Here is a 9,831-nt window from a genome sequence, read left to right as displayed (position 1 = left end):
CGCAAGAAGAAAAATATTTCCACGTAAACTCGTCAACTCTTTCCTTTTCATATTTCCAGTACGATGATTCTACCAGTGTGGCCGACCGCTCTTAGGGGATGCAAAACGCGTCACGATGTAAGCGCAGATTTTTTCAAAGTAAACCGCTCTGGTGCATACATACATGTATGCACGATCTCATAGCTGGAAGTATGAAACTGCTCGAAGCGGTAATATTCTTTTAACAGCCACGCTTATGTTACTGACGATAGCATAACGGAAATTGCCGGGATATCGGTATGAAACAGCCGTAGACGCCGGTGTATGGTTATCCATGCAGTACGATAATGAGTCGTACGTCACGAACGTTGACGTAATTATCACAGCATGAAGCTCGAGAGTTGCAGGAGATAGGAGAATTATGTAAACTGTATCGAAATTAATTTAGCAGAAAAAAAAACAAGCAACGACTATATTGTGCAAGTATTGCACGATAGTACGATTAAAAAAGAAACACATTTTCGATGCACGACGCTTCTGTGTGTTCACCCGTATCGCTTATTCCCCTCAGAACCTCCATTAAAGATAACGACGTTTCACGCAAACCAGTAATTGCACTTCGAGATGCAACGTTGCTCCTTAACTTCTAGGAAATGATATGATAAAACGCATACCGTTGTTCGTTACACTTGCAACGAAACATCGATATATTTGCCCCTGTCATCGGTGAACCGTAATTTCACGCGGGTAAATGCAGCGTACGAAGGAAAATGGAGGAGTTTTATGGACTTAAATACGGAAGTTTGGTAACCTGAAAATTAAGAAAAATTTGTAACTTTGCAGAAATGTCGTTAAATTGACGCTAATAATTCCAAGGGGTGAAAAGGCTAAAAACCATTATCGTGAATATTTACGAAACCATCCAAGATATGGAAAAAAACTTAAATTTTATTTTTCAAAAAATTAAAAGTGGTGTAGTAAATTTTGAAAGAAAATACATTTCGAAAATTCTTTACCACCATAATGTAGGACGTCGGGAAATAAAGAGTGATGGGAGTAAATTTGAAAAAAAGTATTTTTCGGAAATTTAAGACGCGCAATATAAGACACCAAAAACTACATATTTTCGAATATCGTTTTTTCCCCAAAACTCGCAATTCTTTTCAGAGTGTTATCACCCCTAGTACCGTCTCATCGCCGAAACAAAGAACAATTTCATTATCAGCGTCAATCGAACGAAATTTCCGCAAAGTTACAAATTCTTTTGAAATTTTCGTGTCGCCGAACTTCCCTCGTGAGAAACGTGGGCAGCATCGACCGTGTGACAGTTAAAGCAAGGAGAAGAAGATATTCGATCGAGCGAAAGGTCCAACAGCGAAATTCCAGGGTCTGTTTTCGGAGCGTGCGGATCGTTTTAACAGAAAAGAGGCGCAGACGTGAGACTAACTCTCGACAGGGGCGGAGTCCCTGCCCTTCGTCGATAAGAGAGCATGCTCCCTCATGTCCCTCTATTTCGGCTTCCCGCCTTCCATGCTAGTCTCGCAGCTTCCTCTCTACTACCCTTCATCCTCATCTACGTCCATCTCCCGTCTGCTCTCTCCTCAATCTCTCTCCCTTCTTCTTTCTCCTCGGTACAATCAGCCAACCTCTCCTTTCTTCCACCGTTTCTTCCTCTTTCGTCCCAACTTTCTACTCTTCTTTCCATCCCGATTCTTCAACGTCCATCGTGCCTCCCTCTACCTCTCGTTCTCCCATCAATGTCCTCCTCACAGTTACATCGCGTCGAGCCGACTTTTTTCCGTACGCCTCTCCGAATATACCCGCGGCACGTTTAAGGCAGTGAAGAGTCAGAAAACGTCGCGACGCCGCGTCGTGGCATGTTAAACGCGGTTTCACGTAAACGAGAAGGGACCGGAGCAAAGGAAGAGAAGAGAAGGCGAGAGCGGAGCAAAGCGGAGTCTCACAGTGAGGCTCGAATATGCGCCCAAGGTGAATCCTGATGAACGTATCATCGATCGGTGGTTGCTGAACCAGCCGGTGTGCTCGGTCCACGCGTGTACGCGCAAAGAGACGCGCCGTTCCCTGTGAGCCCGTGCTACTCTGTTGCTTCCGACCTCGAATATCCGCGATTCGCCCGGTCGCAGGCTCTCCTCCCGGTGTAATCGTTCCCGACGACACCGTCGCCGAAAACCTCGCGGCTCGCCTTTTTTACGGAACGTCGCAGAAGGTTCCACGGATTCGAGAGAAGAAAAACAGAGACAGAGGGATAAGAAGAGGGAGAGAGAGAGAGGGAGGGTGAGAGAGAGCGAGAGAGAAAGCTGAGTTTTATCGATTGTCGTCGTGGTACGAGATACTGAACGTGCTGGATTCGAGAGTGCCGAGATCTTGCATTGCGACAGACTCAATTTCGTGTGGTCCACGCGTGTTCTTCCAGCCCCTTTGTGTATTTCTAAACGGGATCATCCGGGGGAAAGGATGACTTTCGTAACCGCCACCACTGACTTGCATCCTCTCAGCTGATGGTGTTTTCGTGCGAGCGTGTATCGCGGCCGAGCAAGCGGAAAGGGTGGTTCGCTGTTGGTTTGACAGATGCGAGAGGTCGCCGCGGGGAAAGTATGTGATCGGTTGACGGAACGCGGTTGTTAGACGTGTGTGATCTCTTTGCGTGCCCGCGGAGAGACACGCAGATACTGCTTCGAACTGATTGGTCTCTCCTTGGTTGCGTGTAAGTACCCTTCGTCGTACACTTGTTAATAGTCTGAGTTTCAGAGGAATTTTACAGCACATGTCGAACTGATTGGTCTCTCCTTGGTTGCGTGTAAGTACCCTTCGTCGTACACTTGTTAATAGTCCGAGTTTCAGGTTTCATAAGGGTGATTTGACAAACGTGATTCTCCATTTGTACGATCGTTCGATCTAGTGTCGATCCATTTTTTTTTTACCAAATTTACCAATGAAAATCTGCACAACAGAGATGTTCGAGGATATCCTTGAAGCTGTGTCGGGTGAAAGATCTGGACCGTGTTAACATTTGAACTTTCGTGCTTATCGTCGTTCGACCGGTTGTCCATACTTTTTTTCAAATTGACGAATGAGAATTTACAGGATTTTCGAGGAGATCCTCGAAGTTGTGTCGCGTGAAGGATCTGGACCGCGCTGAACCTTTGAACGTTACTCTTTCACGGTTAACCTTCCTCGTTTGACATTTATCAAGTGTAATAGGTGTTGAAGCGTTTAGGGAGTGTTGAAGAAAGGAGAGACGGTTTTTGTGTGCGCGTTTCAATTATCCTGGATGGACGAAATGGAGGAAACGGTGTGGATACTGTTTGCTGCGTGATTTACCAAAATTCGATGTCTCGTACGGTGCCAAATTGTGATTCAACCTATTTCGGGTGTCGGAGGGACGGTTTTTGGTGTGTATTTTTTGGAAACGAGACAGGAATTTGTTGGGGAAATTAGAAGATGCACGTCGGAGATAAACAATTGCAAGGGAAGTGAAGGAAGTTTGTTTTGGTGTGGATCATTGATCGCCACGCTTATCGCGTAATTAATTACGAGAACTACGTAACAACTACGTGGTATGTACTTCGCTGGGGAACGGGAGAAACGAATTTTCAACGCGTGCACGTTCAATAACGCGACAATTGAACTTGTGCGACGTAATCTGTCAACAATTATCATTCATAAGAACTTGCGAGTGACAGTGGTCGGGGTTTAATGGTAAATACCGTTGTATCTTAAACACTTTGCGATTTTTCAACCCTTTCGTTGCGGCAGATTTTAGTACGTAGTGTGTGGTAAAAATCTTTTATTTTCATCCGGTCGAAATGTAGAATTTGTATAATTGTTTTGGGGGTTTTCAGAATTAAACAATTTTTGATTCGTAGAAAATTGAAATTTGTTTTGTCGAATCGAAATGAAAGTGTGTAAAAGGTAAAATTAAGGTGAAAATACGTGAAAAGGTGTGAAATAGCACAGTAGGAGTAAATTTTGAACGCTCCTGTAGACACGAGTAGCGATTAAATGGTGAAATCGTAAAGAAACATTGGTCAATATGATATTTTTAAATTTGATTGAATGAAATTCCATGCAAAAAGTAACAAAAAGTGTTGGACAAACGATATAACGTGTGATCCACAGATGAAAATGTAGAAGTAGTTGACAATTTCTCGTTGAATTTAACAAGAAGCTTCATTGTGTCCCTAATCAGGGATCGTAAAACTGTCAAAAGGGCGTATTTTCAAGGGTTCGTAATCTTTCGACGAGGCATAATCGTTGCACGCGATCCATGCTGGAATTTCTTATAATTAAACCAGGCTAACGACACCTGACTTCGGAACGATCATTTCTTCGTTCCTCCTAAACATTCCTCTCCACAGTAAGAAACAATTATGTCACTTGAAAAATACCTCGAAATACTTGGGAAATCCAAATGTTTTCCCCGTTCAATATTAAATATTTTTCAATTTTTTTTCGCGACGTTTCGAGGAAACACAGTCATTTATTTAATCCATGATTTATATTTTATCCAAAATATAAAAAAATTTCAAATTGTATTATATTTCATTCAAAATATAAAAAAATTTCAAATTATTTTACATTTCGTTTAAAATACAAAACTTAGAAAATCCAAATTTTTCCCCCGTTCAATATCAAATATTTTTCAATTTTTCTGCGACATTTCGAGAACATATTTCGTTCAAAATATAAAAAAATTTCAAATTACTTTACATTTCGTTTAAAATACAAAACTTAGAAAATCCAAATTTTTCCCCCGTTCAATATCAAATATTTTTCAATTTTTCTGCGACATTTCGAGAACATATTTCGTTCAAAATATAAAAAAATTTCAAATTACTTTACATTTCGTTTAAAATACAAAACTTAGAAAATCCAAATTTTTCCCCCGTTCAATATCAAATATTTTTCAATTTTTCTGCGACATTTCGAGAACATATTTCGTTCAAAATATAAAAAAATTTCAAATTACTTTACATTTCGTTTAAAATACAAAACTTAGAAAATCCAAATTTTTCCCCCGTTCAATATCAAATATTTTTCAATTTTTCTGCGACATTTCGAGAACATATTTCGTTCAAAATATAAAAAAATTTCAAATTACTTTACATTTCGTTTAAAATACAAAACTTAGAAAATCCAAATTTTTCCCCCGTTCAATATCAAATATTTTTCAATTTTTCTGCGACATTTCGAGAACATATTTCGTTCAAAATATAAAAAAATTTCAAATTACTTTACATTTCGTTTAAAATACAAAACTTAGAAAATCCAAATTTTTCCCCCGTTCAATATCAAATATTTTTCAATTTTTCTGCGACATTTCGAGAACATATTTCGTTCAAAATATAAAAAAATTTCAAATTACTTTACATTTCGTTTAAAATACAAAACTTAGAAAATCCAAATTTTTCCCCCGTTCAATATCAAATATTTTTCAATTTTTCTGCGACATTTCGAGAACATATTTCGTTCAAAATATAAAAAAATTTCAAATTACTTTACATTTCGTTTAAAATACAAAACTTAGAAAATCCAAATTTTTCCCCCGTTCAATATCAAATATTTTTCAATTTTTCTGCGACATTTCGAGAACATATTTCGTTCAAAATATAAAAAAATTTCAAATTACTTTACATTTCGTTTAAAATACAAAACTTAGAAAATCCAAATTTTTCCCCCGTTCAATATCAAATATTTTTCAATTTTTCTGCGACATTTCGAGAACATATTTCGTTCAAAATATAAAAAAATTTCAAATTACTTTACATTTCGTTTAAAATACAAAACTTAGAAAATCCAAATTTTTCCCCCGTTCAATATCAAATATTTTTCAATTTTTCTGCGACATTTCGAGAACATATTTCGTTCAAAATATAAAAAAATTTCAAATTACTTTACATTTCGTTTAAAATACAAAACTTAGAAAATCCAAATTTTTCCCCCGTTCAATATCAAATATTTTTCAATTTTTCTGCGACATTTCGAGAACATATTTCGTTCAAAATATAAAAAAATTTCAAATTACTTTACATTTCGTTTAAAATACAGAACTTAGAAAATCCAAATTTTTCCCCCGTTCAGTTTTTCAATTTTTCTGCGACATTTCGAGAACATATTTCGTTCGAAATATAAAAAAATTTCAAATTACTTTACATTTCATTCGAGATATCGAAAAATTTCAAATTACTTTGCATTTCATTCAGAACATAAAAAAATTTCAAACTGTACCGTATCTCGTTCAAAATATCAACAAATTTCAAACTCCTTTCCCGTTCCCTACGAAACATTCCTCAACTTCGTTCCAAAATTTCTCTGAAGAAAATACATCGACGAGACACAAATAAATCATCTACTTAACATACGACGTTCGAAAACTGCGGTCGTTAGAAAATAGAAGCACGTTGACACGAGGAAGCGGCAAATTCGATACGGATCGATCGGTTTAATTGGCAGGAGGGAAGCATCGAGCGTCGAATATTTAGCATTCCGGAGGATCGAGAGCACCTTGAAGAGGCAAAAAGAAAGACTCGAGGAGGAATTCTTGTCAATCATCGCTTGGTGCACAAGAGGTCGCGTATTTGCAAGCAGAGCAAACTTGTGCCGTAACCTTTCAATTTTTCTAACCTCCGCCTTTCGTTCATGTTTCGTTGCCCTCGTGTTTCGCGTGTTAACGACGTGACGTAACAGCCTACACCGTTTCCAACATACCTGGCTGGTCTCTGTGTCTCTGTGAAAAACTTCAGCTTCCTCTAAAACGAGACAAACAATAACAGTAAGATCGATACTCGGCGTACGCGAAAATTGATCGAAAAGAAAAAACGAGGCAAATTCGACAAAGGTACGTGGATCTGCAGGCACGGGGAACGTGGAAAGAGAAACGGAAATAAAAGTAACCAGAGTGTCGTCGAAATCGCGTCGAATTGAGTCAGGGGGGAGTGCACTTAATTCGCACTTGTGAAACGATCGCTTGAATATTCCGGAAAAGAGCGAGATAGCGTTACAGAGAGGCGAAAGGTAGACGACGGGCAGAGAACACGGAGATGATGAACGCGCGACGAGGGCGCGAGGGTTGAAGGGAATCGGATCACGAAGAAAGGAGAGAGACGAGAGAAGATGGATAATACGACAGAGAGAGAGAGAGAGAGAGAGAGAGAGAGAGAGAGAAAATACTGTCGCTGGATTGCCGTTAACGACAGACAAGAGATTATCCAGTTGTAGAGTGCGAGATCCTATAACGTGATGCAGCTAGTTACTATTCGTCGTTCGCAACAGTCGCTATTGTACCTACACCTTCCGTCTCTTCTCTCTCTAATAATAAGTTCCGGACCGCCGTGTTTGTCGGACCGTTGCGACGCGCTGATTCGAGCATTTTTGTGTTTTTTTCACTTGGTAACAGGTGACTGGAACGATTCCGGAAGACCGATGATCGAGGAGAAGCGCGATTGCTTTCGCCACGGGGTCATGAGAGACTGAAGGGAAACGGCGATCGAAGGTGTCGAAGTTGCTGCTGATCCAATACGGAACGGATGAATTGCGGGAAACTATGCTGGCATATTGTACAACACCGTTTTCGATCGAAGGTGAGCCTTCCTCTTTTCTGTCTCCAGCTTTATATGGAACGTGTACTCTGTGGGCTGCGACAACCGGTCGTTTCTTTGTACTCCAGTTTATTTTAGATCGTGTATTGTTCGAGTAAATTCATTTTTTAGTGACACTGTGCGGTAATTGTTCTAATTAACATTTTCGAACACTGGAGAAAAATGTCGAGTAACTTTTCAGGATTGAAAATTCATTTTTTTTTGGCAACATGGGTATATTTAGCGATTTACTCTGTTTCGATAGATTTTGTTTATCGACGGAATCTTTCTAGGGATTTAGTTTTCAATAGATGCATGGTGTCCGAGATAATTTAATATTCTCCATTTTTTTTCCAAAATTTCTACCTTTTTGGTTGGAGTATACAGGCGTACGTATTTGATAATTTATACGTATTCGTTTGTTCTCTGTTCAATTCTCATATACCGGGTGTCCCAGTTTTTTCCCGACAGTTTTTCTCAAACTTTGTCGGCATATTCTATGGGTATAAGTGAGAAGAAAATGTTCTATAAATATAGGTGGTTTGAAGCTTCGTTAAAAAGTTATAACGATAATACGAGATAGGGAGGAAATGGTAACGAATGTGAGGTTATGATGCAAAATAGGAATAGATCCAGCGATATGGACATATAATCGGTTTATGCAAGCTGTGTTTACGATCTGAGGTCATTGTAGATGTTGAATGTAACTTTCGCCAGCGCCATTCTTGTCTCGTATCGTAGTAACCGCAAGTTCGTTACCATTTCTTCCGTATTTCGTTATAACTTTTCAACGAAGCTTCAAACGACCTATGTCTATATAACATTTTTCTCTTACCTATACCCGTAGAACACACCGACAAAGTTTGAGATAAAGTTTCGGAAAACAACTGGGACACCCGGTATGCAATAAACATCGCGATGAAGAAATACGTCGGTGTACTGATTTCTTAATGTATTTCTTCAAATTGTTACAAAACTACCGACTGCTGAAAATATGCGTAACAATGAAATTTTTTGTTACCGACTGACACATACCAACGTGCAATTGTTATCAAATCCACGCTATCGATTTATGCGATATGTTGCGCATTATTAATACTACATTGTACGGCATCTACCGTGACTGAATATAGTAGTGTGCACTTAAGCTTCGGAACCGAGAGTGACTAAAAGATCGATAAAAATATCTTGAATAATTTGTTTACGGTGTCCATCGTTATACCTCGAAGCTGCCTGGCCTCTTATCTATGTTTATTCTTTCCTCGCTTTTCTCTCGTCCATTTTTTAATCCACCTAAATGCCCCCTCTCTCTCTCTCTCGTGAAATCCGATTTTGCGACGCGGAGATTTCTTTTTACCCATTGGCGTTTAACCTTCTTATCTTTGTTACGAAAATTCTAATTAGAGAGTATTGTATGTCGAGATTTTTCAAGGATTGTACCAATTTTCAGAATCGAGTTAAACCTTCCGTTTGACTTCTCATTTTCACACTCGACATTTTATAGCTTAGATTTTTCGTGCACCTTAAAATTACAAAACTTTTTTTAAACAATTGAATTAAATTACAATATGCAGGAAAGAAAATATCGAATGAATTTTTTTTTTGAATTAAGAATAAAATTGAAGATCTGTGAAAAGGGAACGAAAGAAATTAATGGATACGTTTCGAATCGTTGTGGTTGGCCAGTAGTTCGATCGATGTTCGCGAGCTGACAATAGCTATCGTATGCTTTTCACTAAACGAGAAAAAATTGGACGGCTGGTTGACACCGCTAAGACTTCGACTACAATGTCTCTATCCCGCAACTTTCTGTCCTATTCAACATTCTTTTCTTCGCAACAATTCGTGTCGTAAATGTGTCTAACATTAAATAATATGCAAATATTAAAAAGCATGCAAATGTAAGCGGAAGATAATTATTAACAATACAATCACTCGGTTGAAAAATAATTCTGTTTCATTGCTGCTAGTTTTAATTGTCCTTTTTTACGATTCTTGAAAAATTGCAATTTTAAACGTTACTTGTTAAGATAACATAAACAATGTAGAATTTTCATATTTCATTTGTTCATATTATCTTTATTGTTTCACTTTGCCCATTTTAGTATTATTTTTAATTTAATTTCAAAAGCGTCGTGGTTCAATTAAGAGACATTGATTAATTGCTACATCAACAATTGTGTTAAAAATTATTTATATTTATAACCTTCGTTGTGTGTATTGGTTAGTGGTAACAATGTTAATAGAGAAAAAT

The 9,831-nt window shown here is 38.3% G+C and overlaps 1 protein-coding gene across 1 annotated transcript in view; it reads left to right on the top strand.

Annotated features, from left to right (window-relative positions):
* The first annotated feature begins 7,272 nt into the window (after positions 1-7,272).
* Positions 7,273-9,831, top strand: part of LOC108570527 (ALK tyrosine kinase receptor) — a 43,303-nt gene continuing 40,744 nt past the window's right edge. Inside the window, exon 1 of the mRNA XM_017932400.1 lies at positions 7,273-7,580. The gene's annotated coding sequence lies outside the window, so the exon portion shown is untranslated. The remainder of the gene's footprint in view (positions 7,581-9,831) is intronic.

This window comes from Habropoda laboriosa, unplaced genomic scaffold, assembly GCF_001263275.1.
Source record: "Habropoda laboriosa isolate 0110345459 unplaced genomic scaffold, ASM126327v1 scaffold61, whole genome shotgun sequence".
In the NCBI taxonomy this organism is placed as follows: domain Eukaryota; kingdom Metazoa; phylum Arthropoda; class Insecta; order Hymenoptera; family Apidae; genus Habropoda; species Habropoda laboriosa.
Note: the sequence above shows the minus strand (reverse complement) of the source record. Positions and strands in the feature narration are given on the sequence as shown.